The 23,279-nt window shown below is 35.2% G+C and overlaps 1 protein-coding gene across 6 annotated transcripts in view; it reads left to right on the top strand.

The window, feature by feature from the left end:
* MGAT4C (MGAT4 family member C) overlaps positions 1 to 23,279 on the top strand; it is a 433,108-nt gene that overhangs the window by 336,662 nt on the left and 73,167 nt on the right. For 3 of the 6 annotated variants that reach the window (XM_080394201.1, XM_080394202.1, XM_080394205.1), the window contains one exon: positions 21,444 to 21,557. The exons of 2 other annotated variants lie outside the window; for them this stretch is intronic. The gene's annotated coding sequence lies outside the window, so the exon portion shown is untranslated. Of the gene's footprint in view, positions 1 to 7,770; positions 21,558 to 23,279 lie in introns of those variants that run through there. One more of the 6 variants, XM_080394203.1, reaches the window with a different exon arrangement.

The following is a 23,279-nucleotide window of genomic DNA, read 5'->3' as shown; positions in this document are numbered from 1 at the left end:
TATTTTATGTCACAATAAAACTGCATTTTTACTAGAACGCTAACAGTGGAAAAAGTGCAATTGTCGTGGTTTAATCTCAGCCAGTAACCAAGTACTCACCTCCTCCCCCCTCACCCAGAGGGATGGGGAGGACAATCAGAAAGGAATGTAAAACTCAAGGGTTGAAATAAGAACAATTTAATAACTGAAATGAAATAAAAATGAGAGAGTAATAATAATAACAATAACAGTTATAATGAAAGGAGGGAGGAGACGAATGAAATCCAAAGGGAAGGGAGGAAAGAGAACAAAGTGATGCACACTACAGCTGCTCACCATGCAGTGACTAATGCCCTGCCAGTCCCCAAGCAATGATTGTTCACCCCAGCCAACTACCACCCCCCCACCCCATCCTCCACCCCCAGTTTATATACCAAGCATGACATCCCATGGTATGGAATACCTCTTTGGGTAGTACAGGTCAGCTGTCCTGGGTGTATCACATCCCAATTTCTTGTGCCCCTCCAGCCCTCTCACTCAAGGTCTGAGAAACTAGAAGTCCTTGACTTAGTATAAACATCACCCAGCAGCAACCAAAACCATCAGTGTGTTATCGACATTGTTCTCACACCAAATCCCAAACACAGCACTGCACCAGCTACTAACAAGAAAATTAACTCTGTCCCAGATGAAATGTCGGGAACACTAAGAATGGAAAAGGGGAGAAGTGCAACTTATTACTGAGTCCACAATAACAGCAGAAGTTATTCAAAGAATTAGTGTGACTTTCATTAAAATGCAAATTTAAAGCACTTACTGTTTAAATTGTATTTATTTGCAGCTTGTGTTGGACTCAGATTTGCACAATTCTATAACTATTTACCCTCACCTGTCAAAATACCTTTTTTCTTTGTATTCATAATTTAAAGTACAATCTGTTCTTCTGTATAAAATTAAACATGCTCATAAATGTTTTGCTAGGCTGTGGTCAAATTACTGAGCATGTTGCATTACTGAACATAGAAATTTTTTCACTCTCAAACTGACATGTGATGGTATAAATCTAAAAATCAACTGCATAGAAAGCAAATATATGAAATAGTGCTTACCTCTTCTGAAATATCATTTGCAGGAAAAATAAACTGAAGTAGGTGAAGATAAATATGACTCCAGCTTCTCTATTTTTTTTAATTATGGAATGCATAAACCTAAATAAAATATAAGGAAGTTTTCTATGTATTGAAAAAATAATTAAATGCATTGATTTATTGTTCATCTGAATGTGAGGCCTTATCATCTCATTATCTTTTCCAAACACATGAATACATTTCAAATCAAATATAAATTTCAAGTTTTTAAACTTTATTAAAATTGCTAACAAGACATAAATCAGTCCATACGTGTCTTTGATGGACTTTAATAGAAGCTTGCACTCAGAAACAAACATTTGAAAACACATAATGGCAGAGTACAAGCTGATCTTTAGAGTCTTGATTAGCATATTTTTTTGTGTGTTTCTAAGAAAATTCAAGAAAGCGAGGATAGAACAATGGGAATGGCGGTGCTTTCAGAATAGTACAAAAAAGCAGACATTAATTTAATTCAGATGAGGTCATTTGCATGCAAACTGTTAGGACTGCAAGCTTATCTCATTACTGTCTCAAGCCTGTGACTTGTCTCCCCTTTACAGATGCCATTAAGTTTAATAAGATAACTGCCTTCATTGTATACTAAACATGTGTGACCACTACATGATTTCTGCATGATGGTGAATTGTTAATAACTATTTATCTTGTTACATTCTAACACAGTCTTCTTAATTTGCTCTGCTTGAAATAGGATATGTGACAAGTCAGTCTGGGATTTTTTTCAATTTCTTCTGAATCTTTTCCTCCCTTTCCTTGTCACTATTTTTTTTTCAAATTGGACACTTAATTAACCATTAGCTGTAGTCCTTTTTTTCACTAATATTTGACTTAAGTATTGAAAAAAAAAATTCTTTCATACAAAGAGATTATTTGCAGTTTTTACAGAGATGCAGATATTTTTTACATTTCCCCATATCAAAGCCATCAAGTCTTGCACAAATTTCTAGTCTGATTACCAGATGCAGATGCCTTGTAGGTGACCCTTAAGCTTTGGACTTTGGAATCACTCAGAAGCCAAACTGCACAGTAGCAGAGACTTAAAGCTTTCTAGTGGCTGTGAGATGAAGGAAAAACTGGACCCACAGAGGAAATCCAAGAGCCTTCCCATGCAGTCATGTCATGAATAGTGAAAGAAAATAGAATCCAATAATAGGGGAGCCAAACAGTCCTGATATACAAGGTCTTCAATCTCTCAGAACCCTCTCAAGCCCTGTCCAGTCTGCCAAAGAACAGAAGGGAGACAGGGAAGGTAGCAAGATATCACATCATCAATGAAAAGTAAAAAGAAATAAAAGATATCTTGAAAGTCCATGAAGCCATGATTTCCTCAGGCTGTTGGTGGCACAGGAATTTCCCTGTGGAATGGTACAGAACTGTTAAGGCAGTGTGTGTGTCAGTGAAGACAGAGTGGGAAGAGTGTGCCCACATGCTGAAGGCATGTGTCCTCAGGTCCTAGGCAGGGCTGAGCTTTGTTGATGGTTCACAGTGGATGGGGAGTAAAAGGGCTAGAAATGGGTACAAATAATTTCATTTGTGAAAATTATTTACTCAGAGCTCTGGATGAATCAGGAGGGGGGAAAGGAGGTGTCTTTCCCTCTGTCTCAGTAATTAGTGGCAGGTAACTTTGTGCTGGCTTTTGTTTGCAGATGACTGGTAGGGCTCTTCATCAGGCCTGATAAGGTGCAGAGGTAGCTGTTCATTGAATCTCTGCAGTCAGACTGAGCCCTCCATGATGACAGCAACAGTGTTTAAATAGCTAGAGGCATTTAATCTTTCAGATAGAGTAAGGCAACACCTTCCAAGGAAGGGAGAGGTTTGTTCTACTGCAATTTGCAAGTACCTGACTATTGGATATCTATGGTTTAGAACTCGGTCTGGAGTCACTGGCCACTGTGGTAGAGATGTTTAACGTTATGTTCCTTTTTTTTGTGCTAATATGTTTGTCTTAATTTACATATCATGTAAGTACTGCCTGCTAGGATTATCCAAGAAAAGTGGTAAATTTTTCTCACAATACTAGCAGATGCTTGAGAGTTTATCAAACATGAGATACACTTAACTGTTAGGTCATGTCTATTAATGCCTTAGATGCTGCCATTAACTACATCTTAAAAGTAAATCAAGCTGATTTTTTAGACTTATTTCTACAGAAGAAATCAAGATACAAATGATAGTAAGGGAAGCAAAACAATAACAGAGGTCGCAGTCATCAGTCATCATTATCTAAGGAAGCAGATTTATTGGAGTCAGAGTAGCAGACCTGCGGACAGAATTTCAGATTCACACAGATTATAGCTAGAACAAGAGATAGCTATTTATCTCAAGAGGATTATCTGGTCAATTTTTTTATTATCATTGAAATATTTTCTGCTAACATTTTCCCTAGGAAAATGTGCCCTGCATGTTCTGAGTTAATGAGAAAAGAAGGATGGTTCCATGATTTGAGTGATTTTCTGGGACTTGGCCTATATGCCTTTAACTGTCCATTTTCCTACAATTCTTTTATGTGAATTTGTATAGCTTCCCTGTGCATCAAGTCCCATTTATAAGAGAGAATAGTTACACTTGAAAGAGTACTATGAGGCTAATATGATTATATGAAAGAACAAACAAGCATAGTAATGTGTTATTTAATGTTTTCTTGTTACCATAAAAAAAAAAAAATCAAAACCAAATCTACTACCTGTATAACATATACTAAATGACAGGTGTTCCTCATCTGATTGTCCATAAGTAATTATTCACCCATGGAGATATACAATACAATTTAAAAGGAAAACAGTATTCTTTACTGTTTTTTTTATAATGATTCTTCTCTGCCTTGCAGGATGTAACAGGAATGGTTTCAAATACATTGTCAGTTTTGCTAATAAACTCACATTTTAATAAGATACTGTGTGAAATGATGTTATTATGAACTGATGGAAATATATTCTTCTTGTAGATTTTTATTCATTATACACTGCTCTAACATACTTGTTAATAACAAAAGAGAGTACATTTCTATAAAGTAAAATGTAATGCTAATTCTTCATCATAATGAGTTAAATTCATATTAATTCAGACAATAAAAATATAAGTGAAAATTATTATATTAATGTGAATAATTTCCGACTGGACACATTATGATGGATTTCAATGTAATGAATACCTGAAATGCTAAAAATCACTAATGACCTAAAATGCAATAGTCTAATGTAACAGTTTTAAGATCTTCCCCTCAAGCTTATAATTAGCTGTGGTTATATGATCAAATGGCACTCGATATCAGCTTTTAATGAATATTTTTACTAAAAATGTAATGATTTCCTTAGCTGGTTTCTCCTTTGTTCTGTGAGATATCTCTTTTAAATTCCCCTTGGATACCATATTCAAAGACTTCCTTAAACTTATTCTACATGTAGTGAAATACAGCTTTTTCACATTTATTAATATACATAAGTCTATAGAGAATGGTTCCTTTAGGTTTATTGAATAAAAAAATAAATCCATTAACTTGAAATCACCTGTTTTCTACAGTGATCCACAGTTTGTTCTGTGTCTTACGGAATTGGCTGCATTTATTTTGCAAACCCTGTTTATATCAAAACCCTCCCATGCAGTAATGCTGGTATCTGTTCTCTAAATTGTGTACAGAAGTATATTTTCACATTTTTTTCCCTGCCATATGAGTGAGAGAGTGTTTTTTTTTCATATGCCCCCTCTCCCAATATCTATTAAGTGTCCCTGGACAGTTTTTAAAACTTCTGTGTAAAAACAGGTTTTATAATTAACTAATTCAAAATGTGAGTTTGTAAGATGCAAGAGATAAGGCTTTTATTTCTTTTATTGAAATACTATTTCACAGCCTAATAAAAGCTGTGTTTGTTTTTTTTTATTTGGTGTGAGATTTTTAATATACTCAATTTTCTTATTTTCATCCTATTACTCTGGTTATGCATTCAGTCATTTACTCACTGTTAAACTAAATTATGCATATTTTACAGTTTATGACTTCCATATTATCAGAAATATTTTTACCTATCATTTGAAAATAATGTTCTCACTTTCTGTAGCAAACATATATCCAGTTTAAACAGACATTTTGTCCTCAGAATCAGCAAATATCACGGAAGATTGCCTCCTTTATAATTTTCAGGTATTTCAGTGCTTTTATCCAAACATATCTTTTCCTGACATTTCAATCTATCTTATAGTTCAGAGGCTTCAAGAAATACTCCAGGCAAACCTGCATAATCAGCCTAAAGCGGCTGTGGTTCTGGAGTGGCTGAGTGGCTCGAGATGCATTTACTATCAACAGGATGTCTTAGTGTTTGCTGACTGACATGAATAGCCCACCTTGTGGCCTGTGACTATGAATAAGCTCTGTATGCTAGGGGTGTATGCTTACAATACAAAGTCCTTAGATCCAGCAACAATCATTCCCATGTGGAAAACTAAGCCTCTCTGGCAGCACAATGGTCATAAATTAAAGGTCTGTTCTGGTGTGAGTCACAACCACTTCAGAGAAAAATGTTTATGCCTTTTATCTCAATATCTCAAGACCTGCAAACCCTCTAAAAAGTTCATCTTTGAACTCAAGAGTAAACTGGTGGGTGGGACTAGAAGACATAGAAAAAGGACAAGGAGTTGAAACAAGCAATATTTAGAGCATAAGTAGAACTGGGACCCAGCCATGTGCTTTTGAAGTGTTGCGTACACATCACAGCCTCACAGGATACCTGGTACATGGATCTCTTTAAGTCAGTGAATTCACACTCTTTTATAGGAGAGAAAAGGCTGTGAAGCATGAAATAGGTCTAAGTTTCATGATGAATGATACTCTATTATCAGTAGTTATTGGTTTTGACACTACCAGTGAAGAAATCCTCTATCTAAGGATAACAGCAAAATGGTAAAATATTGACCTTAAATGCTCCTTCTGGAAGAACAGAAAATAAAATAGAAGGTATTTTATGAAGAGAAGTTGAAATACAAAGTGTTTTATGAAGAGCATTAACAAATAGTTAGTCAGTACTATCCCGGACTGAAACATCTAAATAACTGCAGGTGACTGCAATGTGGAAGTTTAAAGGCACTTGCACAGAAAGCAATTGTAATTAATGAGAGTCTATGATATAAGGAAAGGAAGAATAAGGAGGATAATTAATTACTCATGTACAAAGTTATGGCTGTAAAGAGAAATGTGTTTCATAAACTTGGTGCTTATCAGCAATCCTAAATGAAGTAGGATATTAGTTGCCATCAATCAGCTTAATCATGCATTTACACATTCCTGACACTAGAGTAATACCAAGAAAAGAGGAACCTCAGGGGATGTTTACACTCAGACCACTGACTTAGAAGACAACTGTTTAAAAAACCCCTGCTGTGACAGAGAGGGAGGAGAAACAGATGAGCTGCATGTACAATTCAGAACCTTTCTGAAAGCTAAAATATAGAAAGGAATATCAAGCTGAAAGTAAGGTTTTAGAAGACTGCTATGTAGATGTCAGACATTGTTGATACCTTCTGTGACATGTTCAGGCATACACTGAAAAGAGACAGTAGAGACCATGAAAATGAAGAACAGGATGATCTGAGGATACAATTCTACAGCTTCCTGTCTGTAAAATGAATTGCAAACTGCATGTTTTCAGAATCAGTCATGTCTTGAGGAATGTGAGAATAAAAAAGAGACCAAAAGAAGAGACTGGCAAGATACCTCAAAAGGCAATATTTTATGATTTGGTGAAGAAAAAAAAGACAGAAAGACATACTAATGATTTGGGAGTTCTTTGTAGGAGTCTCAGTATAAAGAACACAGACTATAAAATATGAGTGAATTCACTAAAGGCAAAAAAATACAAATCTTTAAGTCACAAAAATTGCAATTACAGAAACATATGACGGATACAAATATAAGCTTTGAGCTAACATTTTCAGAGGCTGATCTGATTTGTGAGCAGGAAGAAAAAAATTGAATATTAAAAGTTAATGAGAATGAAAAAGCTTAATATTTTACAGCATTCTTGATAAATTATTTAAGGTGAGAAAGGATAAGCCAAACTGAATGCTTTGCACATTAATTTTGTCTTTTGAAATCCTGAAATATAACATAAAGAACTTAAAGTTTTAAAAAATCTCACGTAAAAACTACTGCAAGGTATCTTGCCTCAGTGCAATCAATATAATAATATTTTATATACACCTATCATATAAAAAGGGATAACAGGATAGAATGAGTATGATTTGTAATACCCAGTAATCTGTTCTATACTGCCTACAGCAACTGAGTACTGTAAATGTCAACAATTTGGACATTTTAAATGTCATTGAGTACTACTTATTACTAATAATTTAATGAGAAAGCATGATTATAGGGGAAATTTACTTGTATAAGCCTGCAGATAATTTTTAATTAAAAAAGACTACTATAATGCTATGGACATTTAGATGCTACACTGTCATTATCCATAAGAAATGAGATCTCATCACTTACTAAACACAAAGCAAAACAAATACATGCTTCTTAAAATATCAAACAAATTTAAGATTGCTGAGGCAATTTTTTTGGAACAGAAGAGAAAAATTGATACATGAAAAAGATCTAAGAAAGACTGCAGTACCTCTATGAAAAAAAGTATAGCAAAGCAAAACGCCAACAACATGATTCAGCAGGGCATGCAGTTAGAGTGACAAAAGCTAGACTAGTTAATCTTTTAATTTAAGAACATTCCTCCAGTGTTCTCCCTCAGGGGAAAGGAGGTAAGAACATTGAATAAGACTAGGAAGCTTTAGATGTGAATTAGCAGAAGGGAGGGCACAATTGTGGCAGAAGCTGAGATCATCCAGAGCTTCATGTCATCTACCACAGAGATGCTTTGAGAACCAAGGAGCAGGTTGGATGCATGGAGTTCCTCTGTAGGACGGATAACAGACTGCTTGAAAGCTTGTATGTCAGGATCAAAGGAGAGAAAAATGGCAAGTTCTCTGCTTGGGAAGGAATAATACATTCCAGTGACAGAGAACAGGACTGACCAGGATGGACTGGCTAGGAAGCTGCTCTGTGGAAAAGGCCCTGGGGGTTGTGACAGACAGCAAACTTAAGATAATCCAGCAGTGTGTCCTGATAGCAAAGAACGCCAATGGACTGGCATGATTATCCTTTTTTAATGAGGATTTATTACATTTAATATATAAAACTGTCCAGGTTTTGGGCCCCCTCAATAATAAAGATACTGACAGACTGGAGTGAGTTCAGTGAAGCCACCAAGACAGTCATGCTGTTGGAGCACCTGACCTGGGAGGAGAAGCTGAGGAACTGAGGCTGCTTCAGCCTGGAGAAGTGGCTTTGAGGGGACGTAACAGTGGCTCTCCCTGGAGGTGTTTGACAAAACAAAGCCTTTCATAGTGGTGCATGGTGGGAGAACAAGAGACAATGGGTATAAATGGAACAAGGAAGGCTCTGACTGAATGTGAGGAGAAACATTTTTCCTGGAAAGCAATGGAACAGGTTGAGCAGAGGGGTGAGCAGTCAACATCCAACTGGGTACAGCCGTAGGGCTCTGATCAGCCTGCTCTGACCCTGGAGCTGACCCTTCTTTCAGCAACAGTGTGGACCAGAGTCCTCTTGAAGTCTGCTGCTGCCTGAATTATGCTATGAATGGTCTCTACATGTAAACATACTCTGCTTCCATGTTTGTTCCCATATTTTTGAGGAAGAATCCTAGGGAGAAAGTAACATTTCCCGATAATCACTTAGTGTAACTGGGAGGGAGGAGCAAATTCGGTTTAATTGGGGCACTTCTTTCTATCAAGCCATGACTCCTGACCAAGGGAAGCACAAGTGTGGAATGTGAGAGTACATCAGCTCATTTCTTCTGGTTTTTGTTGGTTGACTGATTGGTTGGTTGTAGGGGTTTTTATATTGTTTTGGCTTGGGGTTTTTTGTGATTTTTCGCTCAAATTTTTGATTTGGGTTGAAACCACAAGTTATTTAACAGGTCATTGAATATTGTTAAATACCAGGTCTGAATAGTGAAAGTCAGCTTGGCAATTGGTGGGGCTGAAAAGAGCTAAAGAGAAAGAGCAATTGGAGATACAGGAGAGAAGATAGGGAAATAATGAATAAAGGACAATTGAAGAGGAACACTGACAGTGGATAGCCCATGGAGTGAGACCCCAGTTACAGAAAACTAGTTTTCCAAAGTCATAGAGACATATGATCAAGAAAATTCAGGGCAAGGGTGTGCTAAGAGATTTTGGCTATGTTAAAGGTATTAACCACAGGAGAACTTGGTGTCAGGCTATTAATAATCAAGAACAATATCCATATCCTGAAAACAGCAAAGTAACAGATTACAGGTATGCATGCTCATGCACACATACACAAGCACGTACAGGGTAGGTAATTCTGTAGCACATTACAGAATGATTGGTCTGTGCATGTATATTATATTTACAACCATACTGTTGAAGTATTTTAGTACAAATTCTGTTGCCATGATGAAATATTTAGCCAGAGTGATGGCACTTGGTATTCATCATTGGAGTAGCAGCTATTAGTGTTATATAGTACATCATTGATGTGACAACTTTGAGAGGATGTGTAATACATAACCAGAATAGTCCCATTTGGACATCAATATGTGGTATTTACTGGTTTTAATAATGTAGTGGGTTTCATTTCATGCAGCAAATAGACATAATTTTGATTCTAAACAGCAGTGAAACTCCTGTAAATAGTGCCACAGCAGCTTCTACCATGCAGTGACTTCTGTGATAAGAATTGGCTCTCAGGCTAGAGTCTATGTATACTGATTACCACCACTTTACTGCAAGAGTGAAATAACAACCAACACCAAAAAAACCCTTATAAAATGTAACCAAATAAAACCTTAACAGAAACTGGTTAGTCATTCCATCAGCAGAACAGCATGGTAACACACTGTGAATTATTCTGTGAGAAAAATAATCAGTGAGTGCAAAATGGACAGCTCTGAAAAACAAAAAACCTTTGATGGTTGTCGAAATCAACATACAACATAGATGCTAGATCTTCATTATTTAAACATAAAGTCATAGAAATAAAAAAGACTCCAATATATAGTCAAAGGAGTGATGAAGACACTAGGTTAAGGAAAAGGATGTATTTTTTTTTCCCTTAAAACTACATATATTTTGTGATATCTAAATTGAAACTGACCTTTTTTCTTTAACCATAACAACTTATGTTTCCTTGCCTCAATTACCACTGAAATTTAAACTTTGTCTGACTGTTCTGCAGTCCAGTATTACAACTAGTGTCAAATCAGCACTGCATCTGAGAATCTGTGCTACTCAGTTTTACCTTTGAAAAAAAACCATCAGGCTTAGAAAATCACAGACTCATAGAATATCTCAAGTTGGAAGGGACCCATAAAGATCATCAAGTCCAAGTCCCTGCTCCTCACAGGACTTTCTAAAACTCAATCTTCCAGAAAGACTAAGGAAACAGCTAATATCAAAGCCTAACTAGACCAAAGAAAATGTAAAGCCTTCTAGATCCCCAAATGAAAATAGTCTTTGATTATTTAACCACAGATATATCCCAAAATACTTCCTATGTCAGTATTATTTCCCTCCTTAATCCAATATAAATTTTTCCTATCTTAGTGTCTACATTCTTTTTTTCCACTGTTGATTTAAAACATAAATTATAGATGCAACTGTAGCAATTAGCAGATTATAGAAACAAAAGCCAGGCAACATTTACAAGAGCAGCGGCTGGGGTGGAATCCAATACCAATCCAAGACAATGCACAACAAGCTTGCACTAGTTCAGCTCATCTCCAAAGCCTCTAGTCAACAGACCTTCCTGGTAGTCCTCTGCCTCAAACACTTTTCCAGCTTAATGCTGCTTCTACCTCCATCAGCTGTACACACACATGCACACACACACGCAAAAAAAAAAAAAAAAAAAAAAAAAAAAGTGTCATACTCTAAAGACCTATAGTTGGAACTTAAAATTTTAAAACCAAAGAAACTTTTCAGCACTGAATGTAAATTTCCTTCTTCCTAGTAAGGTTTCCTGCTGAAGATGGCTTCAACATTTGTTCCTTTTATTTGTGTGTTCTTGGACTAGGGATGAAAGGAAGCCATTCTGTTGTATGTATGAACCCAGTACTGAATGTTATGTGTAATATGAGTAATATGAGTAATATGCTCAGAACAATGCTTACATTGCACCCTGGACTGACAATACCATTTCCTGATGGTAAACAATTTTCCATCTCTGATTTCACCCATAGTGTCTGCCTGCACATTGATCATCCACAGATTTGTACCTTCAACTTTAAACTTTGCTTTCTGATAAACTATCAGGGCAATGTGCTGGGGAAAACATGCTTTAAAAAGAATGAAAGATGACTGAAGAAAATGCATTTAAAAGCTCACATGAATAATATTAGGTGATTTTGCATAATGTTTATGGAAATGCTTTCATGGCTTTCATACAATTTTTAACCTTCAGTAAAATCTAGTTAGAAACTGACACTTTTGAAAGACATGTACGAACATTCTTTCCATGTATGAATATGAATCTGACAAAATGTGCAGACTTAAGCATTATGTATATTTGTGCTAGCCTTCCTTGTCCTTTATCAATACATGGAATGAAAACACATATTTTATTATTTTTAAGAATATGTGCGATTCTTCTAATTAATCACAAAAGAAGTTCATTATAAATGGTGTTTTTAAAGTATTCTTCATATTGTTTGACCTGATAGCAACGTTGCATAATGATACAAATAAATAGATTCCAGATACCTAGATACACAGAACACTTTAAATACTTTTAGGTTAAGAACAAAACAAAAAAAATCTAAGAGAGGTGCTTTCATATAACTAAGTATGACTTTTAATCCTAGGTATTTTTAAGAAATGAAGGTTAATAACCTGTGTGTTATTTTATTTCTATTTCATTTTAAGGGCTTTTTTTGTTGCATTTGATTGGTTTTGCTTTTTTTTTTTTTTTTTTCCTAGAAAAGAATCCTAATATGCTGTAGGTTGTACCTAAAAAAGTTTAATTAACAAACATACATTAAAATAGAGATACATAATTTTGACTTAAATTTGTCTCAAAGACACTTACATACACAAATACATGAAGTCTTGCTTTGATCTTAATTGGTGCATCTTAAAATTTGTGATGATAACACCCAATTTTGAAAATCTCTCCTTTGGGCTACCTTAATATAGACATCCTTTGTCTAAGGCACTTGTCTTTTTTATGTTTATTACTTTAACAAGCAGAATTATAAATGTGCAAAGAAGTTTGTGAGGAAAAATAAAGTCGTAATGGGAAGGCAGATCTTTCTGAAATCTTGACTTTTACATACTGTTTCATGTATCAGCAAAAAGCAGAAAAAATTATTTAATTTCAAAGAATTTGAAAATTACTATTAGTTTTTAGCCTACAATTATTTAAAATAAAAATCTTCTCCCATCTGGTCACATGAGAAGTAAGACAAAATTAAATGAAGCCAGTAGAGATTTAGCTCTTTGAAATGGAGAGTTCTACTGAGTTTCCCAAACTCAGAGTTTGCTCTGGAGTATTCAGCTTAGCATCCAGTTGCTGTTTCCGAAAAGCATAGATCTCAATCTGCTAGCACTATGAGGTTGTCTAAAATACTTCACCAAGTCTTAAAAAGCAAGAGACACCGATTTTTAAGGAGGTGAACCATGCCCAGTTTCTCCTCAGATGGGAATGTAGCTTACATGTAACCTCCTCCATATAGATACTTGAATCTAAGCATCTCAAATTTGGATAGAATCCTGAGTATTTTGAGGAGCCTAATAAAATGTAGCAGATAACTATATGCTATAAAAATTTCTGTAGTATTTGGTTCATTGCGCAAAACCAGAAATGGTTGATATAATAAAAAAATGTGGTTTACATCCCATTCCTTTGTTATAAAATATACTCATTTATTTCTTTCATTTAACTTTGTTGAGCTTCCCTAATAGCTATAAAAAATATTTTCTGATTGTATTTTAAGCGTGAAATATATTCTGTTCCACAGCTGGCACTAAGATGTCTGCTCTATTTAAATTTCACTTAAATCCTGAAAAGTTAGCACAAGTGGGATTTCTGTACTGAAAGCTATAAACACTATAAAAATGCTGTGATAGACTTCAGAGAGAACTGAATGCTTCCTGGTTCTGGAGCACTCTTCTCTTTTAAAGAATATACCACTTCAAACCCCTTCACATTCAGTGCAAAGATTCCCAGTGGCTTCATTCAGCATTTGCTCAAAACCTGTTTCTGAGACACCAAGAACATAGTATAACAGGTGAAAAAACAGAAGAAAAGAAAAAATATCGTGCTTAATGGAATGCAGCAATCAGTGATACACAATTAGCTGATTATTTCATCACCATTTCCCAGCTATTTCATAGTAAGGAATAGGGGCTATATTTGTTGAAATATATTTGGTGATTTACAGAGTAATTAAACAAATACAGTTAGACAACTGGCTAGCTAATAAATCATCAAGTATACTTGATTTAACAGTTCATCTTTTAATTATTGATGCTTATGTCTTCTCTTGTAATATATTGCTGAAACATTGTTAATTACTGTGGAAAAGTAATGTAATTTTGTTGAGAGCTTAAATCAGGGGTCCTCAAACTACGGCCCACGGGCTGGATACAGCCCCCCAGGGTCCTCAATCTGGTCCCTGGTATTTACAGAACACCCCCTGCCCCCCCCCGCCCCCCCCCCCCCCCCGGGGGTTGGGGGGGGAAACCAAGTAGCCGCAGATGACTTCCTGACACTTAATCCACGCCGGTCCCCTGTTTAAAAAGTTTGAGGAGCCCTGGCTTAAATAGTAAGTGCCATCAAAATAGCTCAAAGTGTAAGAATGTTATTTTGCTAGTAACCAAATTCCAGTTTAGTCTGCTCTTGCCTGGTCTGTTTTTACTTTTCCTTCCTGTTCCCACCCCCACCCCACTCTCTACGCTCAGGTATTTAAACCACTGTACAGGTTTGACCTACCTCTCTTTCCAAATGACATGTTACTCTTAACATTTATGAAAAATAATTAATTTTCACTTCTTCTTAAATCATGTATTACACAAAGCCCTGGATTTTGGGTCCTGTGAAAAACTGCTTTCCTTGCACCCCTCTTCCCTGCTGCTCATCATTGCTTCCTCGGATATCAGAGCTACTCTCCTCCGAATGTGTTAGCCATTCATGAATAATGACATAAAAGCCTGTCAGTGCTATAGAAGAGGAGCCCTTTATTACACTTTTCTAACAACCATTAATATCTATAATACTCAGCAGTTTTCTCATTTTCTTTTGTGAAAGGACAAATCATGACTATGTGGCAAAATGGCATGGGGTCTGCAGCCATTGCTACTTTCATTAATGCAGCTGAAATGCAAGGAAACAGAACAATAGCCTTCATCTGTGCCTGATAGGGGAAATCTCTAGGTTTTCAAACATCTCTTATCTGCTTTCACTGAATTCATAAACATTAATTAGAGCAAAAATCTAGTGTCATGGTCACATCGTTTTTCCTGACCCATATGTCTGAAAGCAAGGCTGCTTATATATTAAATAATTTCTTTCATGTAAAATATCATTAGAATTATTTTTCCCATAATAAAAAAGAAACAGTTACTAATTATCATGACCCTAGTTTTTCTTCACAGGGCTATAAACCTCTGAGTTACAGAAGGCCTAAAAGTTATAGTCCATTCATTCTGAAATGCCTGTAGAGCAAGGCCACGGTAGCAGAAGGCAAGGCTAGTGTTTAATGGCAGTCTAATGAATGATTCAAAATACAGACGTATATTCCCAAAGTGACATGCTGACTTTTGCTCTTAGGATAGGTAGAACCAGTAGGAAGAAAGTCAGTGATCCAAATGCATAATCCAACCTTCATATACTTTATGTACTATGCATACAGTGAGTGCATACAGTATTGACTGCACTCTGATTAATTTTCTGTAATCCTCTGCACTGTATCTGGGGTGGTTTTCTTATTAAGTGTTGAGGGAATCTTAAAGTTGTACTGTTCTTGGAAGGCAGAAAGTCAAAATTTCTACTGTACAGAATCAGCTCAAACTTGTTGAGGAGAACTCTGAAGCTACATATAAGGAAATGCCATTTGATTTGTAAAATAACTTCCCAGGAGAGTCAATATGTAGGTGCTTTCCAGAGAGCCTGTCTGCAGGCAGATGACCAAAAAAGCTTGTCCAGAAATTATATAAAAGTTCCTACTTTGCCCTTCTCAGCAGTAGTAGTCAATACAACTGCCTTCTGGGCAAGAAATTGTACTAACATGCCTGGAGGCAGGTCAATGTATAGAGACAAATGTCTATAAAAGCCTGAATTCAAAGCATTCATGTTCTAGCAAGAATCTATTTCAGAATGCACTGAGAGAGAATATATCTGAAGCAAATCTGTTAGCAGATACCTTCTCTGCAGTTTAGATCAATAGACTGGTGTCTCATGTCATTTATAATGTATATAAGGACATCAGTGTACATCCATAACATTGTCAGTAATTTAAAACAGAATTTAAATTCATTTTCAAGCCTCAAAATATTAGAAAAAAACCCCAAAATATTATTAGAAAAGACTGACACCTTCATTTTTTGAAGCATTGGAATATATGGTATAAGCTCTACAAAACAAAACTTTAAAAGTAACGCAAGAATCTATGAAGTTAACTGATACCGTTATCCTTGCAATTATCCTTCCCCCTTTTCTCCACCAGTCTCTGTGCAGGGTGAGTGGCAAGAGAAAGGTGTGCTTTCTAACGCCTGTTGTATTCCACTTGCACTGCCTATAAAGATTGTTGTTGTCATATAAGGTAATGGACCTTGTAACCCTGCATTGCTACAAGCCATTATGTAGAAGAAAGATAAAGATTTTAAATAGATAAGATAGATATCCAAATATATTTCCAATATACTTTTAATTTATAGCTAGTAGTAACTGAACTGGTTTTTAAAATCATTATTTTCCAAACAGCAATCCTTCATTTTGTATATCGTTTTTTCTATAGAAATAAATGATATATATTTATATTCCCTGTCAGGCATCTTGCCTTGAAAAATATAATGTAATTTAAAGTATGTCACTGCAGGAGAGGCCACATGGGAGGAACACAAAAGCAACTAGTATTTTCCTCAAGCAGTAAAAGTACAGAGATTTTTCAATATCTCAGTTTCCCATAGCAACCCACTTGTTGACCCACTTTAAGAAAATTTTGTCCATTTGTACCTGATTTTAGATTTCCAAAACTAAGCAATAAAAGAAAATAGTCATTACTGCGACTGATTCCAAAAAGGATTGACTGAAAACAAAAATGAACAGATATTTTTTTATAAACCCTATTTTATCTTCATATTTTTTAGTAGCAAGTTGTGTGTGTGTATGTATAGAACTGTAATGACCATATCAATGTCATAAAAAATTATACTGGCTTCTGTTGTTTAATTGTTATGCAGTCGTTATATAATCATACGTAGCTTCACCAATACTTTTAAAAACAAAAAATTAAGATTAAATTGAGAGCTACAAATATGCTGTAACTATGTTAGTACATTAAAATGTACAACCATGAAAAAAGTTGATTTGAACTCCTAGACTGTTTTCATTGCAACAGACAACTGAGTCAATATAAAATTGTTTAGATTTTCCTCCAATTAAATGAACTGAGGTCTAACACATCAGTTGAAAATATATTTCTGGGATCTGGGAGAAATTTTCAACTCTAATGGAACTGAAAAATGAAAAAAATTCAAAACACCATACGAGATTTTTTGTAACAGTTTTGTCACTTTCTCACCTTCCTTATACACATATCTTTAAAGAAAATTGCAACACAGGGCTGAGCTCTGAATCTAGACAGTTCTTACTCTTGTCTGCAGAATTCAGGGCACCTGATGCACATTTCTGCCTAGGCATGGGTTGGAGCTTGATGGGCAGTGCTATCCTGTCCTTCAGCCACGTCCTGGACAATGTCCCAGATGTTAGGCCTTACTCTTCAGTAGAGGAACTTAACCACCTGTAGTAGAAGCAATCCTATTCCTATACTTGAGCTGAATGAGTATTGTCCTCAGTGGCTGTATGTATGTTTACATATTTATTCACAAGTTAAACTCCCTTACAGTTTAGTAACATATTAAGCAGGCACTTTTTCTGCAAAAAAGACCATGCCTTTTATTTGCATGTGCATATGACTATCTCTTCCTCTCTGCTGGACAAAGAAACATTTATGATTCATTAATCTCAGGAATTTGGTGCCTCTCAAAATTGTCTACATACCCAATGAGTACCAAAATCAAGTTATATCTACGATCATGTAAAAAGAAACGTACAAATTAATTACGTGCATTAAAAAAAAAAAAAAAGGAAAAAACAAATAACAAAAACCATGCACAATGAAGACATGAGAGGAAGAATTTTCCGATTTTAGTTGTATCAAGTTATTGATACAGGTGATCTTCCAGGAACCCTGAATAATATTCTCCAACCACTTTCCTCATCACAGTTTTCTTTATTTCCTTTACTAAGTAATTTAGAGATTGAAAGCTTTTCAAAAATCTTTTTTCAATTTTAGAAACTTAACTGGTAGAAATGAGAAAATGCAATTAAGGAATACATTTGTCTCCCTACTGTTGCAAAGGCAGGTCATTCATAAGCTGCTCCAATTGTCTTTCCACACACTTGCCAGTATGCATGGTCAGATAATAGTAACACTTGTCTTTTTCATGTCAGTAGTTTACCTTTAAGGATCCTTCTCTGATAATCAGGCTATCTAAAAGATTATTGGACTTGTGGGTTTACATGCTGGGTTTTTTTGAGAGATTTGTTTTTGGTCGTCATTTAATTTTGCTCTTTTTTTGTTGAGATTATAATGCTTTCTGATATCATTCTAAATTTATGTATATCTATTAGATAAAGCTTCAGAATCAGAATAGAATAGAAAATAATGAAATCAGATAGAGAAGTACATTTTTTTAAATATGTGTTTCACTGTATCTTCGTATGAGGAAGACTTTTATGAAATGCCTGCAACATGAAGGATTTTAGGAGGAGACGGGCATTTTGGATATGAGAAGAAGAGAAGACAAAATCAGTTCCATAGGAAGACAGGTTACCTTCCAGCTGCAAATTGTCCCTTGGATATATCAAAAATTCTTTACTGGTACATTTTGTGTGGCCATATTTTCTTCTGTTCCACAGGAACTTAATGACCAGATAATCCTACAGAGCTTGTAAGATTTGTTCTGCTCCTATTATAAGTTTAAGAAACTTTTCTGAAATTCTTTCATCCTTAAATCGTGCTGGAAGCAGTGCAAGAAATAGTTTTCTTGGATTGTCTGCTATTTCTGATCTCGATGATCCCAGACAACAACTATAGTGATAAAAAGCAAACTGAGCTTTTATAAAACTCAGCTCTAAAAGTTTAGTTAAGTTGGCTAAATTTCTGCAAGGTGCTTGGTGTATCTCAGAAATGTTCATTTAGCTTGACTAGAGTTATAGTAGCATGTTATGTTAACAGATAGAAGTAATATCAGCCTTTAGAGATACCTGAATAAAAATAATAACAGAAATCAGTGGCCAAGCACCCAGAATTCACGGTGTGAAGTCTGAGTGCAACCCTGTTTTCAATGGTAAGTCTACTTACAGTCTGCATATGTTGGTAGCTAGTAACAGTATTTCAGATATCCCACTTTTCTATTTTATTTTTAAAATACTTGCCTCCCTCAGTATTTTTCCTACTTTTCTACTGTTAAATGACAGTTTATATACTTAGTTTATATACTGTACTCTTTGCTGATATTTATCAAAATGAGCAATTAGAGAGTTTTTGGTTAAATTTTGGTTGCATTTTGCAAATAGGACTTTAGCTTCCGTGCCATTTAGATTGGGGAAGAATCATACAGATTTTCAAATTATTTAGACAGTAATGGCACAAATGAAGACTCCAGAAACATCCAAGGAGGTAATTTTGAAATTGTAATGGACGTCTGTCTACACCTCTAAGTGTCTTTGATAAACTAACCTTAAGGCACTTAGTATCCAAGAGACATCCAGTTACAGTGTTTTTGAGAATTCTTATAAGCCTACTAGTAGATTATAAAGTTATTTTCATCCTGCAAGTGTGTAGCAGACATGGCCGTAAGTGTAACAGAAATACACATTTGGATCCCTTCTCCACACAGTCTTATATTGGATTAAAGATTTTTCCATCAATATAGCTGTCAAATTGAAATGAAAAGTTTAGTTTGCCTTTCATTAAAGAACTGTGTATCCATTTAGTTCATTATAGTGCTTTTTTCGAAATGTTCTTCATTGATTTTTTTTTCACTCCAACTGCAGTTTGTCTGATTTTTCAAGTAGATTAAGAGTCTAATATTTACCCACTAGAACCAAACTTTATGTCAAGAAAATTAATCCCCTGATAGTTCTGTTGTAAGTAAACTTGGTAGTGCCATGATAGCTCTTGAAGAAGGCGTATTACAGACTCCAAAAGCAACTGTTCCTTACAAATAAAAAGCTAATTTCCACTGCAAACCTAAGAAGAAATATTCTGTTCCCTTTGGAAATCTGCATCAAAACCTCAGTCATTAGACTTGGAGCACACTTTCCCCAAATGGAGACCTGCTCTGTACACTGGAATTGGCTCATTTTTATCTGTCTTGTTAGCAACTGTACTGTTAGGTATTCTCCCTGTTTATTAACAAATACTTTGAGGGAATTTAGGCTTTGGTAATCAGGAATCCGGTAAGAAATTGGCAGTAGTGTAATGTCACATGAATTAAATACTGCATGGTAAAGATGCAGTTTTAAACCATGGATTACAGGAAAACAATGAAAACACTAAGGAGGAAAGAAGCTTAATTTTGAAACAGTCTGTCAGCAAAAGCAGCAGTGATTTTCTGAGTATCAAAGCAGAATAAGTCTGGGAATATGAAACAAGCTGTGGTACCATTTCTTCCTCTTATAAACTTGGGATTTGTTGCAGACCATGGCACTTCATACTGCAAGTTGTATTACAGAGCTGGCCAAATACCACAAAAGAGTAATTTCCATCAACATCTAGGATCATCAGGTCTTACTATTCACGTATCACTCTGGAAAAAAGCTATGTAAAAATGTTTTATGAAAATTATTCACAAGTGGAAACTGGAGTTTCTGCAATACTTATTTTTTCGTGATAAGTGATGTGTATATATATATATACATATATATGTATGTTTTTTGAAAATATCTTTTATATGTTTTTAACTTTGTTGTTTTGTTTTTTTTAATTTGAACTGACCAAAACCAATTTCAACTGAGAAAGAGTTCCTATGGAATCAGTTGAGCAAAACACTGAACTGCTTCTTGCTTTCACTAAAATGCTATTTGGGAATTGTATTCTGGGAACCTATTCTCTTTTGTGGGGCCCGTTTCTTTGACAGTGAAGATACTCATCTTTCTGTTGTTCAGTATAATCAATTGGCTCAGAAAATTAGTCCTATAAATCATGTCAATGTTCCAAAGAAAAAAGAATACATTACTATGGGGGGTGGAGGGTTGGGGGTGTGGGGGGTGTGGGGAGGGGTAGGGGTTGGGGTATGATGGTTATTTAAAGGACAACATGGTAAGCCAATTCAATGCATCTAGCCATTTTGGAAATTTTGTAAATGTGAGGGGTTTTATAATTTCTAAGCCCTCATTTTTTTCAGTTCAGTTTTTTTATACCAATTTGAAAAGGACAAAGATTTCATTACATAAATTCAAAATTTCATAATTAGTTATTATGTCTCCACTAGTATATTTTCCTTCCATATTTCTTTGTCAATTGAGTATTCATCATAGGAATGCTCATATTGCAAGGAGCAGTAAAGAATACCTTCCTTTTCTTATCTAAAATTCAGCATTTATTATCTCTCTCTTACTTTTAAAATAATATGCCCTATTTAGAAATAATAGCAATATCATACACTAGACACACAGTTGATATAATAGACTCATGCTCCTAAAAAAGAGAACAGTTTGTAAATATCCAAAAGCTGATGTGGGTCTGAGTGCACTGTTCAGTATGTTTCTAGAAACTACAACTTGCATGATGGAAAAAAAAAAGGAAGAAAAAAAATAAAAAGACAGAGAATAATTTTGCTTTGTTTCTCATTCCAAATTAAAAAAAAAAAAAAAAAAAGTGGGTGGAGAAGGGGAAGGATAAACAGAAAATGTGTCATTTGCCCAAATCCACTTGCAGATGTACACATCCAGGATATGGAAAACTAAGTGAAAAATATTTTAATGGTTTTTCTCTTCAGTTTCTGATTGCCATACCACCACGTAATATAAATGGAGCTTCTGAAGCTTTCCCTCAGGTATTCAGTGAAAGCAGCAGTAAACAGAAGTAGTGACATGGATACATTTGCAGAGAGGTGAGAAAAAGAGAGTTGGAACATTTTTGATACTTTCTAAGCCTCACAAAATGCTCTTTTATCGTCAAGGGTTTTATCATTGGATTACAAAATAACAGAGATAAAATACAAGATTAAAAGTTTATGAAAAGCTGCACTTTAAATGTAAATTGTCGGTGAAGAAAGGTTTTAAAGCAAATGAGGAACTTTGTATTTTAGGATGCATTTTTCTGGTTTTCTGCAATATTCCTTAAAGGTAACTTTAGTAGGCATAACACATGATATGAACTATTAAACTTTATAATGTAAAAAAATGTTGAAACACTTCAGTACTTCTGCAAGTCGTACACGAATTACTGCTTTCCAATCAACTGGCATTTTAAAATACAATTGGTATTCTCGAGCTATAATATGCAATCTGTGCTACTGATATTATGTATTCACATCATAGATATGAGCTATAGAGAAACAATTACAATATATGCTGCAAATGCATATTAAAACGCAAATTACATTGAGGACCATGCTTTAAAAGGAGACATAACTCAGGCTTCAATTTTGCACCTGCAGGCATTTCCAGAATCAACAGTGTGGACACATAATTGCAAACCAAATGATTGCATTTATTGCAACTGTCTAGATAGTTAATTTTCAGGTTCAGTCATCAGGTTACGTATTTAAATGCTGTAGTTTGTGTCAACAGTTATTAATGCCTATAAGAGTTCCATTACAAAGTTTATTTTGCTTTTACAAATTGGGCCTTAATATTCATATTCATGCACTTTATTGTCTTCAGGTACATTATTGGTTGAAGGAAAGGAAGGTATTTGTAATAATATGAAACAGAGATTTATTTTTTTAAAACCAAATATACATTTCTGGTGAAATTTCAAATTAATGTTATCTGCACTGCATCTAGGCAAGCTGAAAAACATGGGGGTTTATATACAAGAAATGTTTGAGGACTGGGGGGATCCAGAGTTTGTTAAAGCTACTTACAGGGTTTTTTATTCCAAATTTCCAGCATGTTAGAATTTTCTTAGACCCTGCTGGCTAATTTTCTTGGACCTCTGAAGCTGGCTTGCTGCTATTAGCCATTTGACTGTGAGAACGTAGTTCCCACTGACCAGCTGTGGTGTGTTGAAGGTGGTCATTTCTGTGCTGGACTCAAAAAAATATCTTTGTCATTGACAAGTATCCTCTGGTATCCCTTACTCTTAAGAGTTTTGTCAGGAACCTACACTAACTCTCGAAATACTACTTTAAATTCAGTGGGAGGTTTAGACAAAATGTTCTGGAGCTTAATGAAATTCTGTTTTTTTCAGTTAAACTTAGATCTGTCAGAAAAATTCCAGCCAAAACTTTTCATACTCATGTTACCTGACCCTTGACTTGCCTCAGAAATATTTCTTACATACTTGTAAAGTTCACCTCTGTGAAGATGAAAGAATACCCAAGTGAGTCCATCATACTCATGGTTTTTAGCCATCAATGGATGGATTAACTACATTTGGAAGCAAATGGGCTAATTTGAATGCAGTTTTGTTTGGTCTTTCACAAGACCAAACCACAGACTACTTATTTGAATGAAACACATTACCTTTAACAAGAATATTTGACTTTGTATTTGCTAGTTATTAGTAGCTACCAAGCCATAGCTCAGCTGTAGGAACATGAACATTAAACCTTTAGGAGAAACACCAAATCCGGAATCTGCAGTACACAGATGGATGGTAGCTTGCC

The sequence above is a fragment of the Falco punctatus genome, assembly GCF_963210335.1.
Source record: "Falco punctatus genome assembly, chromosome: 6".
Taxonomy (NCBI): Eukaryota; Metazoa; Chordata; class Aves; order Falconiformes; family Falconidae; genus Falco; species Falco punctatus.
Note: the sequence above shows the minus strand (reverse complement) of the source record. Positions and strands in the feature narration are given on the sequence as shown.